Genomic DNA, 25,278 nt, shown 5'->3' on the forward strand with positions numbered 1-25,278 from the left:
CTCCCACATGTTATATATCATTAGAAAGCTAACAATCTCCTCTAACAAATGTATTAACCTTTTCAAGCTGCGATACATACTTATGGAATAAATGGCCCGAAATGCTGCACTCGTGTTTGTAGCAGCCATTTTCTTTTATCTCTGCTCTGCAGCTTCTTCCTCATGTTTGGAGGAATGCTGTGCTAGGGGCATGACACAGGGTTTGTGAAGATGGTAAAAAAAAAAAAAAGATTGTCTACCCACAATACCTAGTGGCAGACAGTACAATAATAGCCAATAAAGTAAATTCATGAATAATAGTACATGACAATATCAATGATATTAAATGAATATACAAGTTTGAATTCGTAGCAGGGAAGATGCATACTTACAGATTCAAATGTCCATTTTTCTCCCCTGTTGAAATGTATGATGAATGTAAATGAATGAAGGGGGACAAAGAGGCGGAACTATACAGGTGTGAGGTAAAATCATTTCACTTGGAATTTTCACTTCAGGATTTTCTCCAAGGCAGAGAGAGAGAGAGAGAGAGACAAAGTGAAGCGGCAGCAGGAGTCGTATGTGTGGTCTTTAAAGCCTCTTTTTGCAATTTCTTGTTACCTTCCAGGATTTTTTTTTTTGGTGGCAGGGGTAATTCTTTTTTTCTTGCAGAACTGTCCATTATCAAGCAGTAAAGCTAAAATTGGTGGATTCCCGCAACGCCGGTACTCTACTGCCCATTCTGCAGCAGTATGTCTGACCTGGCTTTATTATTATTTTGGAACTCTGGGCGGCGTATGGAGGGGTTTCGGTGTTACCTGCTGGATATCACCACTATGCTGTTAACCACTCCGTAAACTTTGTCGTCCCGCAAACAGGTGCCCACACTCAAGGGATTGAGAGTCAGTAGTGCCGATTCAACCAACGCCTAAAGAGAGCACACGGTCTGAGTACTGCTGATAATGACCAGTATGATGACTTCCTTCAAGAATATTGTCCGTGTATTTGCATTTCTAAAAAAATGTTGACTAAATTCTATTCTTCCTATTTGTAGGTGTACCAAGTTTACATGAATTGCATTTTCTAATGTTAAATTTACTTCACTACATTTACTGCTTGATAATGCAGTTAAAATATATATATTTTTTATTATGACTTTTTTTTTATTATTATCTAGTTCTGTGGGAATTTAATGTACTTAAACTGCCAGCAGACAAGGGTTTTTTTTTTCCTGGGCCTAAAACCCTCCTACACCCCCAGCTGCAGAAGAACAAAGAAAATGTGCAATTCAAACAGTACTGTGGCCACTCAAGACTTTTGACTCTGTAAGTATACACCTTCCCTGCTACTAATTCAAACTTGTATATTCATTTCATATAATTGATATTGTCATGTACTTTCATTCATGAATTTTCTTTATTGGCTATTATTGTACTGTCTGCCACGAGGTGGCGTGGGTAGACAATCTTTTTTTTTCCCTCTTCACAAACCCTGTGTCACGCCCCCAGCACAGCATTTCTCCAATCAGGAGGAAGAAGTTGCAGAGCTGAGATAAAATTAAATGCTGCTACACACGCGAGTGCGGCATTTTGGGGCCATTTATTCCAAAAGTATGTATCACAGCTTGAAAAGGTTAACAAATTTCGTTAGAGGAGATTGTGCGCTTTCTAATGATATATAACATGGGAGGTTGTGACGGCGGGAAGGCAGAAATTTGTTGCGGTTTACAGTGAGGTCAATTTGTCTATGGGGATTTGCATTGGGTCCCCTAAAGTAGACTAGCTGTAGAGGGCTATGGGGATTTTCAGTGGGTCCCCTAAAGTAGACTAGCTGTAGAGGGTTAGTCTACTTTAGGTGACCCACTGCAAATCCCCATAGACAAATTTACCTCACTGTCTATGTGTGGTTTTGGCTGCCTTCCTCCCACATGTTATATATCATTAGAAAGCTAACAATCTCCTCTAACAAATGTATTAACCTTTTCAAGCTGCGATACATACTTATGGAATAAATGGCCCGAAATGCTGCACTTGTGTTTGTAGCAGCCATTTTCTTTTATCTCTGCTCTGCAGCTTCTTCCTCATGTTTGGAGGAATGCTGTGCTAGGGGCATGACACAGGGTTTGTGAAGATGGTAAAAAAAAAAAAAAAGATTGTCTACCCACAATACCTAGTGGCAGACAGTACAATAATAGCCAATAAAGTAAATTCATGAATGAAAGTACATGACAATATCAATGATATTAAATGAATATACAAGTTTGAATTCGTAGCAGGGAAGATGCATACTTACAGATTCAAATGTCCATTTTTCTCCCCTGTTAAAATGTATGATGAATGTAAATGAATGAAGGGGGACAAAGAGGCGGAACTATACAGGTGTGAGGTAAAATCATTTCACTTGGAATTTTCACTTCAGGATTTTCTCCAAGGCAGAGAGAGAGAGAGACAAAGTGAAGCGGCAGCAGGAGTCGTATGTGTGGTCTTTAAAGCCTCTTTTTGCAATTTCTTGTTACCTTCCAGGATTTTTTTTTTGGTGGCAGGGGTAATTCTTTTTTTCTTGCAGAACTGTCCATTATCAAGCAGTAAAGCTAAAATTGGTGGATTCCCGCAACGCCGGTACTCTACTGCCCATTCTGCAGCAGTATGTCTGACCTGGCTTTATTATTATTTTGGAACTCTGGGCGGCGTATGGAGGGGTTTCGGTGTTACCTGCTGGATATCACCACTATGCTGTTAACCACTCCGTAAACTTTGTCGTCCCGCAAACAGGTGCCCACACTCAAGGGATTGAGAGTCAGTAGTGCCGATTCAACCAACGCCTAAAGAGAGCACACGGTCTGAGTACTGCTGATAATGACCAGTATGATGACTTCCTTCAAGAATATTGTCCGTGTATTTGCATTTCTAAAAAAAATGTTGACTAAATTCTATTCTTCCTATTTGTAGGTGTACCAAGTTTACATGAATTGCATTTTCTAATGTTAAATTTACTTCACTACATTTACTGCTTGATAATGCAGTTAAAAAATATATATTTTTTATTATGACTTTTTTTTTATTATTATCTAGTTCTGTGGGAATTTAATGTACTTAAACTGCCAGCAGACAAGGTTTTTTTTTTTTTTTTCCTGGGCCTAAAACCCTCCTACACCCCCAGCTGCAGAAGAACAAAGAAAATGTGCAATTCAAACAGTACTGTGGCCACTCAAGACTTTTGACTCTGTAAGTATACACCTTCCCTGCTACTAATTCAAACTTGTATATTCATTTCATATAATTGATATTGTCATGTACTTTCATTCATGAATTTTCTTTATTGGCTATTATTGTACTGTCTGCCACGAGGTGGCGTGGGTAGACAATCTTTTTTTTTCCCTCTTCACAAACCCTGTGTCACGCCCCCAGCACAGCATTCCTCCAATCAGGAGGAAGAAGTTGCAGAGCTGAGATAAAATTAAATGCTGCTACACACGCGAGTGCGGCATTTTGGGGCCATTTATTCCAAAAGTATGTATCACAGCTTGAAAAGGTTAACAAATTTCGTTAGAGGAGATTGTGCGCTTTCTAATGATATATAACATGGGAGGTTGTGGCGGCGGGAAGGCAGAAATTTGTTGCGGTTTACAGTGAGGTCAATTTGTCTATGGGGATTTGCATTGGGTCCCCTAAAGTAGACTAGCTGTAGAGGGCTAGTCTACTTTAGGGGACCCACTGAAAATCCCCATAGACAAATGGGGATTTTCAGTGGGTCCCCTAAAGTAGACTAGCTGTAGAGGGTTAGTCTACTTTAGGTGACCCACTGCAAATCCCCATAGACAAATTTACCTCACTGTCTATGTGTGGTTTTGGCTGCCTTCCTCCCACATGTTATATATCATTAGAAAGCTAACAATCTCCTCTAACAAATGTATTAACCTTTTCAAGCTGCGATACATACTTATGGAATAAATGGCCCGAAATGCTGCACTCGTGTTTGTAGCAGCCATTTTCTTTTATCTCTGCTCTGCAGCTTCTTCCTCATGTTTGGAGGAATGCTGTGCTAGGGGCATGACACAGGGTTTGTGAAGATGGTAAAAAAAAAAAAAAGATTGTCTACCCACAATACCTAGTGGCAGACAGTACAATAATAGCCAATAAAGTAAATTCATGAATAATAGTACATGACAATATCAATGATATTAAATGAATATACAAGTTTGAATTCGTAGCAGGGAAGATGCATACTTACAGATTCAAATGTCCATTTTTCTCCCCTGTTGAAATGTATGATGAATGTAAATGAATGAAGGGGGACAAAGAGGCGGAACTATACAGGTGTGAGGTAAAATCATTTCACTTGGAATTTTCACTTCAGGATTTTCTCCAAGGCAGAGAGAGAGAGAGAGAGAGACACAAAGTGAAGCGGCAGCAGGAGTCGTATGTGTGGTCTTTAAAGCCTCTTTTTGCAATTTCTTGTTACCTTCCAGGATTTTTTTTTTTGGTGGCAGGGGTAATTCTTTTTTTCTTGCAGAACTGTCCATTATCAAGCAGTAAAGCTAAAATTGGTGGATTCCCGCAACGCCGGTACTCTACTGCCCATTCTGCAGCAGTATGTCTGACCTGGCTTTATTATTATTTTGGAACTCTGGGCGGCGTATGGAGGGGTTTCGGTGTTACCTGCTGGATATCACCACTATGCTGTTAACCACTCCGTAAACTTTGTCGTCCCGCAAACAGGTGCCCACACTCAAGGGATTGAGAGTCAGTAGTGCCGATTCAACCAACGCCTAAAGAGAGCACACGGTCTGAGTACTGCTGATAATGACCAGTATGATGACTTCCTTCAAGAATATTGTCCGTGTATTTGCATTTCTAAAAAAATGTTGACTAAATTCTATTCTTCCTATTTGTAGGTGTACCAAGTTTACATGAATTGCATTTTCTAATGTTAAATTTACTTCACTACATTTACTGCTTGATAATGCAGTTAAAATATATATATTTTTTATTATGACTTTTTTTTTATTATTATCTAGTTCTGTGGGAATTTAATGTACTTAAACTGCCAGCAGACAAGGGTTTTTTTTTTCCTGGGCCTAAAACCCTCCTACACCCCCAGCTGCAGAAGAACAAAGAAAATGTGCAATTCAAACAGTACTGTGGCCACTCAAGACTTTTGACTCTGTAAGTATACACCTTCCCTGCTACTAATTCAAACTTGTATATTCATTTCATATAATTGATATTGTCATGTACTTTCATTCATGAATTTTCTTTATTGGCTATTATTGTACTGTCTGCCACGAGGTGGCGTGGGTAGACAATCTTTTTTTTTCCCTCTTCACAAACCCTGTGTCACGCCCCCAGCACAGCATTTCTCCAATCAGGAGGAAGAAGTTGCAGAGCTGAGATAAAATTAAATGCTGCTACACACGCGAGTGCGGCATTTTGGGGCCATTTATTCCAAAAGTATGTATCACAGCTTGAAAAGGTTAACAAATTTCGTTAGAGGAGATTGTGCGCTTTCTAATGATATATAACATGGGAGGTTGTGACGGCGGGAAGGCAGAAATTTGTTGCGGTTTACAGTGAGGTCAATTTGTCTATGGGGATTTGCATTGGGTCCCCTAAAGTAGACTAGCTGTAGAGGGCTATGGGGATTTTCAGTGGGTCCCCTAAAGTAGACTAGCTGTAGAGGGTTAGTCTACTTTAGGTGACCCACTGCAAATCCCCATAGACAAATTTACCTCACTGTCTATGTGTGGTTTTGGCTGCCTTCCTCCCACATGTTATATATCATTAGAAAGCTAACAATCTCCTCTAACAAATGTATTAACCTTTTCAAGCTGCGATACATACTTATGGAATAAATGGCCCGAAATGCTGCACTTGTGTTTGTAGCAGCCATTTTCTTTTATCTCTGCTCTGCAGCTTCTTCCTCATGTTTGGAGGAATGCTGTGCTAGGGGCATGACACAGGGTTTGTGAAGATGGTAAAAAAAAAAAAAAGATTGTCTACCCACAATACCTAGTGGCAGACAGTACAATAATAGCCAATAAAGTAAATTCATGAATGAAAGTACATGACAATATCAATGATATTAAATGAATATACAAGTTTGAATTCGTAGCAGGGAAGATGCATACTTACAGATTCAAATGTCCATTTTTCTCCCCTGTTGAAATGTATGATGAATGTAAATGAATGAAGGGGGACAAAGAGGCGGAACTATACAGGTGTGAGGTAAAATCATTTCACTTGGAATTTTCACTTCAGGATTTTCTCCAAGGCAGAGAGAGAGAGAGAGAGAGACACAAAGTGAAGCGGCAGCAGGAGTCGTATGTGTGGTCTTTAAAGCCTCTTTTTGCAATTTCTTGTTACCTTCCAGGATTTTTTTTTTTGGTGGCAGGGGTAATTCTTTTTTTCTTGCAGAACTGTCCATTATCAAGCAGTAAAGCTAAAATTGGTGGATTCCCGCAACGCCGGTACTCTACTGCCCATTCTGCAGCAGTATGTCTGACCTGGCTTTATTATTATTTTGGAACTCTGGGCGGCGTATGGAGGGGTTTCGGTGTTACCTGCTGGATATCACCACTATGCTGTTAACCACTCCGTAAACTTTGTCGTCCCGCAAACAGGTGCCCACACTCAAGGGATTGAGAGTCAGTAGTGCCGATTCAACCAACGCCTAAAGAGAGCACACGGTCTGAGTACTGCTGATAATGACCAGTATGATGACTTCCTTCAAGAATATTGTCCGTGTATTTGCATTTCTAAAAAAAATGTTGACTAAATTCTATTCTTCCTATTTGTAGGTGTACCAAGTTTACATGAATTGCATTTTCTAATGTTAAATTTACTTCACTACATTTACTGCTTGATAATGCAGTTAAAAAATATATATTTTTTATTATGACTTTTTTTTTATTATTATCTAGTTCTGTGGGAATTTAATGTACTTAAACTGCCAGCAGACAAGGTTTTTTTTTTTTTTTCCTGGGCCTAAAACCCTCCTACACCCCCAGCTGCAGAAGAACAAAGAAAATGTGCAATTCAAACAGTACTGTGGCCACTCAAGACTTTTGACTCTGTAAGTATACACCTTCCCTGCTACTAATTCAAACTTGTATATTCATTTCATATAATTGATATTGTCATGTACTTTCATTCATGAATTTTCTTTATTGGCTATTATTGTACTGTCTGCCACGAGGTGGCGTGGGTAGACAATCTTTTTTTTTCCCTCTTCACAAACCCTGTGTCACGCCCCCAGCACAGCATTCCTCCAATCAGGAGGAAGAAGTTGCAGAGCTGAGATAAAATTAAATGCTGCTACACACGCGAGTGCGGCATTTTGGGGCCATTTATTCCAAAAGTATGTATCACAGCTTGAAAAGGTTAACAAATTTCGTTAGAGGAGATTGTGCGCTTTCTAATGATATATAACATGGGAGGTTGTGGCGGCGGGAAGGCAGAAATTTGTTGCGGTTTACAGTGAGGTCAATTTGTCTATGGGGATTTGCATTGGGTCCCCTAAAGTAGACTAGCTGTAGAGGGCTAGTCTACTTTAGGGGACCCACTGAAAATCCCCATAGACAAATGGGGATTTTCAGTGGGTCCCCTAAAGTAGACTAGCTGTAGAGGGTTAGTCTACTTTAGGTGACCCACTGCAAATCCCCATAGACAAATTTACCTCACTGTCTATGTGTGGTTTTGGCTGCCTTCCTCCCACATGTTATATATCATTAGAAAGCTAACAATCTCCTCTAACAAATGTATTAACCTTTTCAAGCTGCGATACATACTTATGGAATAAATGGCCCGAAATGCTGCACTCGTGTTTGTAGCAGCCATTTTCTTTTATCTCTGCTCTGCAGCTTCTTCCTCATGTTTGGAGGAATGCTGTGCTAGGGGCATGACACAGGGTTTGTGAAGATGGTAAAAAAAAAAAAAAGATTGTCTACCCACAATACCTAGTGGCAGACAGTACAATAATAGCCAATAAAGTAAATTCATGAATAATAGTACATGACAATATCAATGATATTAAATGAATATACAAGTTTGAATTCGTAGCAGGGAAGATGCATACTTACAGATTCAAATGTCCATTTTTCTCCCCTGTTGAAATGTATGATGAATGTAAATGAATGAAGGGGGACAAAGAGGCGGAACTATACAGGTGTGAGGTAAAATCATTTCACTTGGAATTTTCACTTCAGGATTTTCTCCAAGGCAGAGAGAGAGAGAGAGAGAGACACAAAGTGAAGCGGCAGCAGGAGTCGTATGTGTGGTCTTTAAAGCCTCTTTTTGCAATTTCTTGTTACCTTCCAGGATTTTTTTTTTTGGTGGCAGGGGTAATTCTTTTTTTCTTGCAGAACTGTCCATTATCAAGCAGTAAAGCTAAAATTGGTGGATTCCCGCAACGCCGGTACTCTACTGCCCATTCTGCAGCAGTATGTCTGACCTGGCTTTATTATTATTTTGGAACTCTGGGCGGCGTATGGAGGGGTTTCGGTGTTACCTGCTGGATATCACCACTATGCTGTTAACCACTCCGTAAACTTTGTCGTCCCGCAAACAGGTGCCCACACTCAAGGGATTGAGAGTCAGTAGTGCCGATTCAACCAACGCCTAAAGAGAGCACACGGTCTGAGTACTGCTGATAATGACCAGTATGATGACTTCCTTCAAGAATATTGTCCGTGTATTTGCATTTCTAAAAAAAATGTTGACTAAATTCTATTCTTCCTATTTGTAGGTGTACCAAGTTTACATGAATTGCATTTTCTAATGTTAAATTTACTTCACTACATTTACTGCTTGATAATGCAGTTAAAAAATATATATTTTTTATTATGACTTTTTTTTTATTATTATCTAGTTCTGTGGGAATTTAATGTACTTAAACTGCCAGCAGACAAGGTTTTTTTTTTTTTTTCCTGGGCCTAAAACCCTCCTACACCCCCAGCTGCAGAAGAACAAAGAAAATGTGCAATTCAAACAGTACTGTGGCCACTCAAGACTTTTGACTCTGTAAGTATACACCTTCCCTGCTACTAATTCAAACTTGTATATTCATTTCATATAATTGATATTGTCATGTACTTTCATTCATTAATTTTCTTTATTGGCTATTATTGTACTGTCTGCCACGAGGTGGCGTGGGTAGACAATCTTTTTTTTTCCCTCTTCACAAACCCTGTGTCACGCCCCCAGCACAGCATTCCTCCAATCAGGAGGAAGAAGTTGCAGAGCTGAGATAAAATTAAATGCTGCTACACACGCGAGTGCGGCATTTTGGGGCCATTTATTCCAAAAGTATGTATCACAGCTTGAAAAGGTTAACAAATTTCGTTAGAGGAGATTGTGCGCTTTCTAATGATATATAACATGGGAGGTTGTGGCGGCGGGAAGGCAGAAATTTGTTGCGGTTTACAGTGAGGTCAATTTGTCTATGGGGATTTGCATTGGGTCCCCTAAAGTAGACTAGCTGTAGAGGGCTAGTCTACTTTAGGGGACCCACTGAAAATCCCCATAGACAAATGGGGATTTTCAGTGGGTCCCCTAAAGTAGACTAGCTGTAGAGGGTTAGTCTACTTTAGGTGACCCACTGCAAATCCCCATAGACAAATTTACCTCACTGTCTATGTGTGGTTTTGGCTGCCTTCCTCCCACATGTTATATATCATTAGAAAGCTAACAATCTCCTCTAACAAATGTATTAACCTTTTCAAGCTGCGATACATACTTATGGAATAAATGGCCCGAAATGCTGCACTCGTGTTTGTAGCAGCCATTTTCTTTTATCTCTGCTCTGCAGCTTCTTCCTCATGTTTGGAGGAATGCTGTGCTAGGGGCATGACACAGGGTTTGTGAAGATGGTAAAAAAAAAAAAAAGATTGTCTACCCACAATACCTAGTGGCAGACAGTACAATAATAGCCAATAAAGTAAATTCATGAATAATAGTACATGACAATATCAATGATATTAAATGAATATACAAGTTTGAATTCGTAGCAGGGAAGATGCATACTTACAGATTCAAATGTCCATTTTTCTCCCCTGTTGAAATGTATGATGAATGTAAATGAATGAAGGGGGACAAAGAGGCGGAACTATACAGGTGTGAGGTAAAATCATTTCACTTGGAATTTTCACTTCAGGATTTTCTCCAAGGCAGAGAGAGAGAGAGAGAGAGACAAAGTGAAGCGGCAGCAGGAGTCGTATGTGTGGTCTTTAAAGCCTCTTTTTGCAATTTCTTGTTACCTTCCAGGATTTTTTTTTTTGGTGGCAGGGGTAATTCTTTTTTTCTTGCAGAACTGTCCATTATCAAGCAGTAAAGCTAAAATTGGTGGATTCCCGCAACGCCGGTACTCTACTGCCCATTCTGCAGCAGTATGTCTGACCTGGCTTTATTATTATTTTGGAACTCTGGGCGGCGTATGGAGGGGTTTCGGTGTTACCTGCTGGATATCACCACTATGCTGTTAACCACTCCGTAAACTTTGTCGTCCCGCAAACAGGTGCCCACACTCAAGGGATTGAGAGTCAGTAGTGCCGATTCAACCAACGCCTAAAGAGAGCACACGGTCTGAGTACTGCTGATAATGACCAGTATGATGACTTCCTTCAAGAATATTGTCCGTGTATTTGCATTTCTAAAAAAATGTTGACTAAATTCTATTCTTCCTATTTGTAGGTGTACCAAGTTTACATGAATTGCATTTTCTAATGTTAAATTTACTTCACTACATTTACTGCTTGATAATGCAGTTAAAATATATATATTTTTTATTATGACTTTTTTTTTATTATTATCTAGTTCTGTGGGAATTTAATGTACTTAAACTGCCAGCAGACAAGGGTTTTTTTTTTCCTGGGCCTAAAACCCTCCTACACCCCCAGCTGCAGAAGAACAAAGAAAATGTGCAATTCAAACAGTACTGTGGCCACTCAAGACTTTTGACTCTGTAAGTATACACCTTCCCTGCTACTAATTCAAACTTGTATATTCATTTCATATAATTGATATTGTCATGTACTTTCATTCATGAATTTTCTTTATTGGCTATTATTGTACTGTCTGCCACGAGGTGGCGTGGGTAGACAATCTTTTTTTTTCCCTCTTCACAAACCCTGTGTCACGCCCCCAGCACAGCATTTCTCCAATCAGGAGGAAGAAGTTGCAGAGCTGAGATAAAATTAAATGCTGCTACACACGCGAGTGCGGCATTTTGGGGCCATTTATTCCAAAAGTATGTATCACAGCTTGAAAAGGTTAACAAATTTCGTTAGAGGAGATTGTGCGCTTTCTAATGATATATAACATGGGAGGTTGTGACGGCGGGAAGGCAGAAATTTGTTGCGGTTTACAGTGAGGTCAATTTGTCTATGGGGATTTGCATTGGGTCCCCTAAAGTAGACTAGCTGTAGAGGGCTATGGGGATTTTCAGTGGGTCCCCTAAAGTAGACTAGCTGTAGAGGGTTAGTCTACTTTAGGTGACCCACTGCAAATCCCCATAGACAAATTTACCTCACTGTCTATGTGTGGTTTTGGCTGCCTTCCTCCCACATGTTATATATCATTAGAAAGCTAACAATCTCCTCTAACAAATGTATTAACCTTTTCAAGCTGCGATACATACTTATGGAATAAATGGCCCGAAATGCTGCACTTGTGTTTGTAGCAGCCATTTTCTTTTATCTCTGCTCTGCAGCTTCTTCCTCATGTTTGGAGGAATGCTGTGCTAGGGGCATGACACAGGGTTTGTGAAGATGGTAAAAAAAAAAAAAAGATTGTCTACCCACAATACCTAGTGGCAGACAGTACAATAATAGCCAATAAAGTAAATTCATGAATGAAAGTACATGACAATATCAATGATATTAAATGAATATACAAGTTTGAATTCGTAGCAGGGAAGATGCATACTTACAGATTCAAATGTCCATTTTTCTCCCCTGTTGAAATGTATGATGAATGTAAATGAATGAAGGGGGACAAAGAGGCGGAACTATACAGGTGTGAGGTAAAATCATTTCACTTGGAATTTTCACTTCAGGATTTTCTCCAAGGCAGAGAGAGAGAGAGAGAGAGACAAAGTGAAGCGGCAGCAGGAGTCGTATGTGTGGTCTTTAAAGCCTCTTTTTGCAATTTCTTGTTACCTTCCAGGATTTTTTTTTTTGGTGGCAGGGGTAATTCTTTTTTTCTTGCAGAACTGTCCATTATCAAGCAGTAAAGCTAAAATTGGTGGATTCCCGCAACGCCGGTACTCTACTGCCCATTCTGCAGCAGTATGTCTGACCTGGCTTTATTATTATTTTGGAACTCTGGGCGGCGTATGGAGGGGTTTCGGTGTTACCTGCTGGATATCACCACTATGCTGTTAACCACTCCGTAAACTTTGTCGTCCCGCAAACAGGTGCCCACACTCAAGGGATTGAGAGTCAGTAGTGCCGATTCAACCAACGCCTAAAGAGAGCACACGGTCTGAGTACTGCTGATAATGACCAGTATGATGACTTCCTTCAAGAATATTGTCCGTGTATTTGCATTTCTAAAAAAAATTTGACTAAATTCTATTCTTCCTATTTGTAGGTGTACCAAGTTTACATGAATTGCATTTTCTAATGTTAAATTTACTTCACTACATTTACTGCTTGATAATGCAGTTAAAAAATATATTTTTTTTATTATGACTTTTTTTTATTATTATCTAGTTCTGTGGGAATTTAATGTACTTAAACTGCCAGCAGACAAGGTTTTTTTTTTTTCCTGGGCCTAAAACCCTCCTACACCCCCAGCTGCAGAAGAACAAAGAAAATGTGCAATTCAAACAGTACTGTGGCCACTCAAGACTTTTGACTCTGTAAGTATACACCTTCCCTGCTACTAATTCAAACTTGTATATTCATTTAATATAATTGATATTGTCATGTACTTTCATTCATGAATTTTCTTTATTGGCTATTATTGTACTGTCTGCCACGAGGTGGCGTGGGTAGACAATCTTTTTTTTTCCCTCTTCACAAACCCTGTGTCACGCCCCCAGCACAGCATTCCTCCAATCAGGAGGAAGAAGTTGCAGAGCTGAGATAAAATTAAATGCTGCTACACACGCGAGTGCGGCATTTTGGGGCCATTTATTCCAAAAGTATGTATCACAGCTTGAAAAGGTTAACAAATTTCGTTAGAGGAGATTGTGCGCTTTCTAATGATATATAACATGGGAGGTTGTGGCGGCGGGAAGGCAGAAATTTGTTGCGGTTTACAGTGAGGTCAATTTGTCTATGGGGATTTGCATTGGGTCCCCTAAAGTAGACTAGCTGTAGAGGGCTAGTCTACTTTAGGGGACCCACTGCAAATCCCCATAGACAAATGGGGATTTTTAGTGGGTCCCCTAAAGTAGACTAGCTGTAGAGGGTTAGTCTACTTTAGGTGACCCACTGCAAATCCCCATAGACAAATTTACCTCACTGTCTATGTGTGGTTTTGGCTGCCTTCCTCCCACATGTTATATATCATTAGAAAGCTAACAATCTCCTCTAACAAATGTATTAACCTTTTCAAGCTGCGATACATACTTATGGAATAAATGGCCCGAAATGCTGCACTCGTGTTTGTAGCAGCCATTTTCTTTTATCTCTGCTCTGCAGCTTCTTCCTCATGTTTGGAGGAATGCTGTGCTAGGGGCATGACACAGGGTTTGTGAAGATGGTAAAAAAAAAAAAAAGATTGTCTACCCACAATACCTAGTGGCAGACAGTACAATAATAGCCAATAAAGTAAATTCATGAATGAAAGTACATGACAATATCAATGATATTAAATGAATATACAAGTTTGAATTCGTAGCAGGGAAGATGCATACTTACAGATTCAAATGTCCATTTTTCTCCCCTGTTGAAATGTATGATGAATGTAAATGAATGAAGGGGGACAAAGAGGCGTAACTATACAGGTGTGAGGTAAAATCATTTCACTTGGAATTTTCACTTCAGGATTTTCTCCAAGGCAGAGAGAGAGAGAGAGAGAGACAAAGTGAAGCGGCAGCAGGAGTCGTATGTGTGGTCTTTAAAGCCTCTTTTTGCAATTTCTTGTTACCTTCCAGGATTTTTTTTTTTGGTGGCAGGGGTAATTCTTTTTTTCTTGCAGAACTGTCCATTATCAAGCAGTAAAGCTAAAATTGGTGGATTCCCGCAACGCCGGTACTCTACTGCCCATTCTGCAGCAGTATGTCTGACCTGGCTTTATTATTATTTTGGAACTCTGGGCGGCGTATGGAGGGGTTTCGGTGTTACCTGCTGGATATCACCACTATGCTGTTAACCACTCCGTAAACTTTGTCGTCCCGCAAACAGGTGCCCACACTCAAGGGATTGAGAGTCAGTAGTGCCGATTCAACCAACGCCTAAAGAGAGCACACGGTCTGAGTACTGCTGATAATGACCAGTATGATGACTTCCTTCAAGAATATTGTCCGTGTATTTGCATTTCTAAAAAAATGTTGACTAAATTCTATTCTTCCTATTTGTAGGTGTACCAAGTTTACATGAATTGCATTTTCTAATGTTAAATTTACTTCACTACATTTACTGCTTGATAATGCAGTTAAAATATATATATTTTTTATTATGACTTTTTTTTTATTATTATCTAGTTCTGTGGGAATTTAATGTACTTAAACTGCCAGCAGACAAGGGTTTTTTTTTTCCTGGGCCTAAAACCCTCCTACACCCCCAGCTGCAGAAGAACAAAGAAAATGTGCAATTCAAACAGTACTGTGGCCACTCAAGACTTTTGACTCTGTAAGTATACACCTTCCCTGCTACTAATTCAAACTTGTATATTCATTTCATATAATTGATATTGTCATGTACTTTCATTCATGAATTTTCTTTATTGGCTATTATTGTACTGTCTGCCACGAGGTGGCGTGGGTAGACAATCTTTTTTTTTCCCTCTTCACAAACCCTGTGTCACGCCCCCAGCACAGCATTTCTCCAATCAGGAGGAAGAAGTTGCAGAGCTGAGATAAAATTAAATGCTGCTACACACGCGAGTGCGGCATTTTGGGGCCATTTATTCCAAAAGTATGTATCACAGCTTGAAAAGGTTAACAAATTTCGTTAGAGGAGATTGTGCGCTTTCTAATGATATATAACATGGGAGGTTGTGACGGCGGGAAGGCAGAAATTTGTTGCGGTTTACAGTGAGGTCAATTTGTCTATGGGGATTTGCATTGGGTCCCCTAAAGTAGACTAGCTGTAGAGGGCTATGGGGATTTTCAGTGGGTCCCCTAAAGTAGACTAGCTGTAGAGGGTTAGTCTACTTTAGGTGACCCACTGCAAATCCCCATAGACAAATTTACCTCACTGTCTATGTGTGGTTTTGGCTGCCTTCCTCCCACATGTTATATATCATTAGAAAGCTAACAATCTCCTCTAACAAATGTATTAACCTTTTCAAGCTGCGATACATACTTATGGAATAAATGGCCCGAAACGCTGCACTCGTGTTTGTAGCAGCCATTTTCTTTTATCTCTGCTCTGCAGCTTCTTCCTCATGTTTGGAGGAATGCTGTGCTAGGGGCATGACACAGGGTTTGTGAAGATGGTAAAAAAAAAAAAAAGATTGTCTACCCACAATACCTAGTGGCAGACAGTACAATAATAGCCAATAAAGTAAATTCATGAATAATAGTACATGACAATATCAATGATATTAAATGAATATACAAGTTTGAATTCGTAGCAGGGAAGATGCATACTTACAGATTCAAATGTCCATTTTTCTCCCCTGTTGAAATGTATGATGAATGTAAATGAATGAAGGGGGACAAAGAGGCGGAACTATACAGGTGTGAGGTAAAATCATTTCACTTGGAATTTTCACTTCAGGATTTTCTCCAAGGCAGAGAGAGAGAGAATGAGAGACACAAAGTGAAGCGGCAGCAGGAGTCGTATGTGTGGTCTTTAAAGCCTCTTTTTGCAATTTCTTGTTACCTTCCAGGATTTTTTTTTTTGGTGGCAGGGGTAATTCTTTTTTTCTTGCAGAACTGTCCATTATCAAGCAGTAAAGCTAAAATTGGTGGATTCCCGCAACGCCGGTACTCTACTGCCCATTCTGCAGCAGTATGTCTGACCTGGCTTTATTATTATTTTGGAACTCTGGGCGGCGTATGGAGGGGTTTCGGTGTTACCTGCTGGATATCACCACTATGCTGTTAACCACTCCGTAAACTTTGTCGTCCCGCAAACAGGTGCCCACACTCAAGGGATTGAGAGTCAGTAGTGCCGATTCAACCAACGCCTAAAGAGAGCACACGGTCTGAGTACTGCTGATAATGACCAGTATGATGACTTCCTTCAAGAATATTGTCCGTGTATTTGCATTTCTAAAAAAAATGTTGACTAAATTCTATTCTTCCTATTTGTAGGTGTACCAAGTTTACATGAATTGCATTTTCTAATGTTAAATTTACTTCACTACATTTACTGCTTGATAATGCAGTTAAAAAATATATATTTTTTATTATGACTTTTTTTTTATTATTATCTAGTTCTGTGGGAATTTAATGTACTTAAACTGCCAGCAGACAAGGTTTTTTTTTTTTTTTCCTGGGCCTAAAACCCTCCTACACCCCCAGCTGCAGAAGAACAAAGAAAATGTGCAATTCAAACAGTACTGTGGCCACTCAAGACTTTTGACTCTGTAAGTATACACCTTCCCTGCTACTAATTCAAACTTGTATATTCATTTCATATAATTGATATTGTCATGTACTTTCATTCATTAATTTTCTTTATTGGCTATTATTGTACTGTCTGCCACGAGGTGGCGTGGGTAGACAATCTTTTTTTTTCCCTCTTCACAAACCCTGTGTCACGCCCCCAGCACAGCATTCCTCCAATCAGGAGGAAGAAGTTGCAGAGCTGAGATAAAATTAAATGCTGCTACACACGCGAGTGCGGCATTTTGGGGCCATTTATTCCAAAAGTATGTATCACAGCTTGAAAAGGTTAACAAATTTCGTTAGAGGAGATTGTGCGCTTTCTAATGATATATAACATGGGAGGTTGTGGCGGCGGGAAGGCAGAAATTTGTTGCGGTTTACAGTGAGGTCAATTTGTCTATGGGGATTTGCATTGGGTCCCCTAAAGTAGACTAGCTGTAGAGGGCTAGTCTACTTTAGGGGACCCACTGAAAATCCCCATAGACAAATGGGGATTTTCAGTGGGTCCCCTAAAGTAGACTAGCTGTAGAGGGTTAGTCTACTTTAGGTGACCCACTGCAAATCCCCATAGACAAATTTACCTCACTGTCTATGTGTGGTTTTGGCTGCCTTCCTCCCACATGTTATATATCATTAGAAAGCTAACAATCTCCTCTAACAAATGTATTAACCTTTTCAAGCTGCGATACATACTTATGGAATAAATGGCCCGAAATGCTGCACTCGTGTTTGTAGCAGCCATTTTCTTTTATCTCTGCTCTGCAGCTTCTTCCTCATGTTTGGAGGAATGCTGTGCTAGGGGCATGACACAGGGTTTGTGAAGATGGTAAAAAAAAAAAAAAGATTGTCTACCCACAATACCTAGTGGCAGACAGTACAATAATAGCCAATAAAGTAAATTCATGAATAATAGTACATGACAATATCAATGATATTAAATGAATATACAAGTTTGAATTCGTAGCAGGGAAGATGCATACTTACAGATTCAAATGTCCATTTTTCTCCCCTGTTGAAATGTATGATGAATGTAAATGAATGAAGGGGGACAAAGAGGCGGAACTATACAGGTGTGAGGTAAAATCATTTCACTTGGAATTTTCACTTCAGGATTTTCTCCAAGGCAGAGAGAGAGAGAGAGAGAGAGACAAAGTGAAGCGGCAGCAGGAGTCGTATGTGTGGTCTTTAAAGCCTCTTTTTGCAATTTCTTGTTACCTTCCAGGATTTTTTTTTTTGGTGGCAGGGGTAATTCTTTTTTTCTTGCAGAACTGTCCATTATCAAGCAGTAAAGCTAAAATTGGTGGATTCCCGCAACGCCGGTACTCTACTGCCCATTCTGCAGCAGTATGTCTGACCTGGCTTTATTATTATTTTGGAACTCTGGGCGGCGTATGGAGGGGTTTCGGTGTTACCTGCTGGATATCACCACTATGCTGTTAACCACTCCGTAAACTTTGTCGTCCCGCAAACAGGTGCCCACACTCAAGGGATTGAGAGTCAGTAGTGCCGATTCAACCAACGCCTAAAGAGAGCACACGGTCTGAGTACTGCTGATAATGACCAGTATGATGACTTCCTTCAAGAATATTGTCCGTGTATTTGCATTTCTAAAAAAATGTTGACTAAATTCTATTCTTCCTATTTGTAGGTGTACCAAGTTTACATGAATTGCATTTTCTAATGTTAAATTTACTTCACTACATTTACTGCTTGATAATGCAGTTAAAATATATATATTTTTTATTATGACTTTTTTTTTATTATTATCTAGTTCTGTGGGAATTTAATGTACTTAAACTGCCAGCAGACAAGGGTTTTTTTTTTCCTGGGCCTAAAACCCTCCTACACCCCCAGCTGCAGAAGAACAAAGAAAATGTGCAATTCAAACAGTACTGTGGCCACTCAAGACTTTTGACTCTGTAAGTATACACCTTCCCTGCTACTAATTCAAACTTGTATATTCATTTCATATAATTGATATTGTCATGTACTTTCATTCATGAATTTTCTTTATTGGCTATTATTGTACTGTCTGCCACGAGGTGGCGTGGGTAGACAATCTTTTTTTTTCCCTCTTCACAAACCCTGTGTCACGCCCCCAGCACAGCATTTCTCCAATCAGGAGGAAGAAGTTGCAGAGCTGAGATAAAATTAAATGCTGCTACACACGCGAGTGCGGCATTTTGGGGCCATTTATTCCAAAAGTATGTATCACAGCTTGAAAAGGTTAACAAATTTCGTTAGAGGAGATTGTGCGCTTTCTAATGATATATAACATGGGAGGTTGTGACGGCGGGAAGGCAGAAATTTGTTGCGGTTTACAGTGAGGTCAATTTGTCTATGGGGATTTGCATTGGGTCCCCTAAAGTAGACTAGCTGTAGAGGGCTATGGGGATTTTCAGTGGGTCCCCTAAAGTAGACTAGCTGTAGAGGGTTAGTCTACTTTAGGTGACCCACTGCAAATCCCCATAGACAAATTTACCTCACTGTCTATGTGTGGTTTTGGCTGCCTTCCTCCCACATGTTATATATCATTAGAAAGCTAACAATCTCCTCTAACAAATGTATTAACCTTTTCAAGCTGCGATACATACTTATGGAATAAATGGCCCGAAATGCTGCACTTGTGTTTGTAGCAGCCATTTTCTTTTATCTCTGCTCTGCAGCTTCTTCCTCATGTTTGGAGGAATGCTGTGCTAGGGGCATGACACAGGGTTTGTGAAGATGGTAAAAAAAAAAAAAAGATTGTCTACCCACAATACCTAGTGGCAGACAGTACAATAATAGCCAATAAAGTAAATTCATGAATGAAAGTACATGACAATATCAATGATATTAAATGAATATACAAGCTTGAATTCGTAGCAGGGAAGATGCATACTTACAGATTCAAATGTCCATTTTTCTCCCCTGTTGAAATGTATGATGAATGTAAATGAATGAAGGGGGACAAAGAGGCGGAACTATACAGGTGTGAGGTAAAATCATTTCACTTGGAATTTTCACTTCAGGATTTTCTCCAAGGCAGAGAGAGAGAGAGAGAGAGACAAAGTGAAGCGGCAGCAGGAGTCGTATGTGTGGTCTTTAAAGCCTCTTTTTGCAATTTCTTGTTACCTTCCAGGATTTTTTTTTTTGGTGGCAGGGGTAATTCTTTTTTTCTTGCAGAACTGTCCATTATCAAGCAGTAAAGCTAAAATTGGTGGATTCCCGCAACGCCGGTACTCTACTGCCCATTCTGCAGCAGTATGTCTGACCTGGCTTTATTATTATTTTGGAACTCTGGGCGGCGTATGGAGGGGTTTCGGTGTTACCTGCTGGATATCACCACTATGCTGTTAACCACTCCGTAAACTTTGTCGTCCCGCAAACAGGTGCCCACACTCAAGGGATTGAGAGTCAGTAGTGCCGATTCAACCAACGCCTAAAGAGAGCACACGGTCTGAGTACTGCTGATAATGACCAGTATGATGACTTCCTTCAAGAATATTGTCCGTGTATTTGCATTTCTAAAAAAAATTTGACTAAATTCTATTCTTCCTATTTGTAGGTGTACCAAGTTTACATGAATTGCATTTTCTAATGTTAAATTTACTTCACTACATTTACTGCTTGATAATGCAGTTAAAAAATATATTTTTTTTATTATGACTTTTTTTTATTATTATCTAGTTCTGTGGGAATTTAATGTACTTAAACTGCCAGCAGACAAGGTTTTTTTTTTTTCCTGGGCCTAAAACCCTCCTACACCCCCAGCTGCAGAAGAACAAAGAAAATGTGCAATTCAAACAGTACTGTGGCCACTCAAGACTTTTGACTCTGTAAGTATACACCTTCCCTGCTACTAATTCAAACTTGTATATTCATTTAATATAATTGATATTGTCATGTACTTTCATTCATGAATTTTCTTTATTGGCTATTATTGTACTGTCTGCCACGAGGTGGCGTGGGTAGACAATCTTTTTTTTTCCCTCTTCACAAACCCTGTGTCACGCCCCCAGCACAGCATTCCTCCAATCAGGAGGAAGAAGTTGCAGAGCTGAGATAAAATTAAATGCTGCTACACACGCGAGTGCGGCATTTTGGGGCCATTTATTCCAAAAGTATGTATCACAGCTTGAAAAGGTTAACAAATTTCGTTAGAGGAGATTGTGCGCTTTCTAATGATATATAACATGGGAGGTTGTGGCGGCGGGAAGGCAGAAATTTGTTGCGGTTTACAGTGAGGTCAATTTGTCTATGGGGATTTGCATTGGGTCCCCTAAAGTAGACTAGCTGTAGAGGGCTAGTCTACTTTAGGGGACCCACTGCAAATCCCCATAGACAAATGGGGATTTTTAGTGGGTCCCCTAAAGTAGACTAGCTGTAGAGGGTTAGTCTACTTTAGGTGACCCACTGCAAATCCCCATAGACAAATTTACCTCACTGTCTATGTGTGGTTTTGGCTGCCTTCCTCCCACATGTTATATATCATTAGAAAGCTAACAATCTCCTCTAACAAATGTATTAACCTTTTCAAGCTGCGATACATACTTATGGAATAAATGGCCCGAAATGCTGCACTCGTGTTTGTAGCAGCCATTTTCTTTTATCTCTGCTCTGCAGCTTCTTCCTCATGTTTGGAGGAATGCTGTGCTAGGGGCATGACACAGGGTTTGTGAAGATGGTAAAAAAAAAAAAAAGATTGTCTACCCACAATACCTAGTGGCAGACAGTACAATAATAGCCAATAAAGTAAATTCATGAATGAAAGTACATGACAATATCAATGATATTAAATGAATATACAAGTTTGAATTCGTAGCAGGGAAGATGCATACTTACAGATTCAAATGTCCATTTTTCTCCCCTGTTGAAATGTATGATGAATGTAAATGAATGAAGGGGGACAAAGAGGCGGAACTATACAGGTGTGAGGTAAAATCATTTCACTTGGAATTTTCACTTCAGGATTTTCTCCAAGGCAGAGAGAGAGAGAGAGAGAGACAAAGTGAAGCGGCAGCAGGAGTCGTATGTGTGGTCTTTAAAGCCTCTTTTTGCAATTTCTTGTTACCTTCCAGGATTTTTTTTTTTGGTGGCAGGGGTAATTCTTTTTTTCTTGCAGAACTGTCCATTATCAAGCAGTAAAGCTAAAATTGGTGGATTCCCGCAACGCCGGTACTCTACTGCCCATTCTGCAGCAGTATGTCTGACCTGGCTTTATTATTATTTTGGAACTCTGGGCGGCGTATGGAGGGGTTTCGGTGTTACCTGCTGGATATCACCACTATGCTGTTAACCACTCCGTAAACTTTGTCGTCCCGCAAACAGGTGCCCACACTCAAGGGATTGAGAGTCAGTAGTGCCGATTCAACCAACGCCTAAAGAGAGCACACGGTCTGAGTACTGCTGATAATGACCAGTATGATGACTTCCTTCAAGAATATTGTCCGTGTATTTGCATTTCTAAAAAAATGTTGACTAAATTCTATTCTTCCTATTTGTAGGTGTACCAAGTTTACATGAATTGCATTTTCTAATGTTAAATTTACTTCACTACATTTACTGCTTGATAATGCAGTTAAAATATATATATTTTTTATTATGACTTTTTTTTTATTATTATCTAGTTCTGTGGGAATTTAATGTACTTAAACTGCCAGCAGAGAAGGTTTTTTTTTTTTTTTCCTGGGCCTAAAACCCTCCTACACCCCCAGCTGCAGAAGAACAAAGAACATGTGCAATTCAAACAGTACTGTGGCCACTCAAGACTTTTGACTCTGTAAGTATACACCTTCCCTGCTACTAATTCAAACTTGTATATTAATTTCATATAATTATTATTGTCATGTGCTTTCATTCATGAATTTCCTGTATTATTTAATATAATTGATATTGTCATGTACTTTCATTCATGAATTTTCTTTATTGGCTATTATTGTACTGTCTGCCACGAGGTGGCGTGGGTAGACAATCTTTTTTTTTCCCTCTTCACAAACCCTGTGTCACGCCCCCAGCACAGCATTCCTCCAATCAGGAGGAAGAAGTTGCAGAGCTGAGATAAAATTAAATGCTGCTACACATGCGAGTGCGGCATTTTTGGGCCATTTATTCCATAAGTATTTATCACAGCCTGAAAAGGTTAACAAATTTCGTTAGAGGAGATTGTGCGCTTTCTAATGATATATAACATGGGAGGTTATGGCGGCGGGAAGGCAGAAATTTGTTGCGGTTTACAGTGAGGTCAATTTGTCTATGGGGATTTGCATTGGGTCCCCTAAAGTAGACTAGCTGTAGAGGGCTAGTCTACTTTAGGGGACCCACTGCAAATCCCCATAGACAAATGGGGATTTTCAGTGGGTCCCCTAAAGTAGACTAGCTGTAGAGGGTTAGTCTACTTTAGGTGACCCACTGCAAATCCCCATAGACAAATTTACCTCACTGTCTATGTGTGGTTTTGGCGGGCTTCCCGCTGCCTTCCTCCCACATGTTATATATCATTAGAAAGCTAACAATCTCCTCTAACAAAATGTATTAACCTTTTCAAGCTGCGATACATACTTATGGAATAAATGGCCCGAAATGCTGCACTCGTGTTTGTAGCAGCCATTTTCTTTTATCTCTGCTCTGCAGCTTCTTCCTCATGTTTGGAGGAATGCTGTGCTAGGGGCATGACACAGGGTTTGTGAAGATGGTAAAAAAAAAAAAAAAGATTGTCTACCCACAATACCTAGTGGCAGACAGTACAATAATAGCCAATAAAGTAAATTCATGAATGAAAGTACATGACAATATCAATGATATTAAATGAATATACAAGTTTGAATTCGTAGCAGGGAAGATGCATACTAACAGATTCAAATGTCCATTTTTCTCCCCTGTTGAAATGTATGATGAAGGTAAATGAATGAAGGGGGACAAAGAGGCGGAACTATACAGGTGTGAGGTAAAATCATTTCACTTGGAATTTTCACTTCAGGATTTTCTCCAAGGCAGAGAGAGAGAGAGAGACAAAGTGAAGCGGCAGCAGGAGTCGTATGTGTGGTCTTTAAAGCCTCTTTTTGCAATTTCTTGTTACCTTCCAGGATTTTTTTTTTTGGTGGCAGGGGTAATTCTTTTTTTCTTGCAGAACTGTCCATTATCAAGCAGTAAAGCTAAAATTGGTGGATTCCCGCAACGCCGGTACTCTACTGCCCATTCTGCAGCAGTATGTCTGACCTGGCTTTATTATTATTTTGGAACTCTGGGCGGCGTATGGAGGGGTTTCGGTGTTACCTGCTGGATATCACCACTATGCTGTTAACCACTCCGTAAACTTTGTCGTCCCGCAAACAGGTGCCCACACTCAAGGGATTGAGAGTCAGTAGTGCCGATTCAACCAACGCCTAAAGAGAGCACACGGTCTGAGTACTGCTGATAATGACCAGTATGATGACTTCCTTCAAGAATATTGTCCGTGTATTTGCATTTCTAAAAAAAATTTGACTAAATTCTATTCTTCCTATTTGTAGGTGTACCAAGTTTACATGAATTGCATTTTCTAATGTTAAATTTACTTCACTACATTTACTGCTTGATAATGCAGTTAAAAAATATATTTTTTTTATTATGACTTTTTTTTATTATTATCTAGTTCTGTGGGAATTTAATGTACTTAAACTGCCAGCAGACAAGGTTTTTTTTTTTTTTCCTGGGCCTAAAACCCTCCTACACCCCCAGCTGCAGAAGAACAAAGAAAATGTGCAATTCAAACAGTACTGTGGCCACTCAAGACTTTTGACTCTGTAAGTATACACCTTCCCTGCTACTAATTCAAACTTGTATATTCATTTAATATAATTGATATTGTCATGTACTTTCATTCATGAATTTTCTTTATTGGCTATTATTGTACTGTCTGCCACGAGGTGGCGTGGGTAGACAATCTTTTTTTTTCCCTCTTCACAAACCCTGTGTCACGCCCCCAGCACAGCATTCCTCCAATCAGGAGGAAGAAGTTTCAGAGCTGAGATAAAATTAAATGCTGCTACACATGCGAGTGCGGCATTTTTGGGCCATTTATTCCATAAGTATTTATCACAGCCTGAAAAGGTTAACAAATTTCGTTAGAGGAGATTGTGCGCTTTCTAATGATATATAACATGGGAGGTTATGGCGGCGGGAAGGCAGAAATTTGTTGCGGTTTACAGTGAGGTCAATTTGTCTATGGGGATTTGCATTGGGTCCCCTAAAGTAGACTAGCTGTAGAGGGCTAGTCTACTTTAGGGGACCCACTGCAAATCCCCATAGACAAATGGGGATTTTCAGTGGGTCCCCTAAAGTAGACTAGCTGTAGAGGGTTAGTCTACTTTAGGTGACCCACTGCAAATCCCCATAGACAAATTTACCTCACTGTCTATGTGTGGTTTTGGCGGGCTTCCCGCTGCCTTCCTCCCACATGTTATATATCATTAGAAAGCTAACAATCTCCTCTAACAAAATGTATTAACCTTTTCAAGCTGCGATACATACTTATGGAATAAATGGCCCGAAATGCTGCACTCGTGTTTGTAGCAGCCATTTTCTTTTATGTCTGCTCTGCAGCTTCTTCCTCATGTT

The sequence above is a fragment of the Hyperolius riggenbachi genome, chromosome 12 (genome assembly GCF_040937935.1).
Source record: "Hyperolius riggenbachi isolate aHypRig1 chromosome 12, aHypRig1.pri, whole genome shotgun sequence".
Taxonomy (NCBI): domain Eukaryota; kingdom Metazoa; phylum Chordata; class Amphibia; order Anura; family Hyperoliidae; genus Hyperolius; species Hyperolius riggenbachi.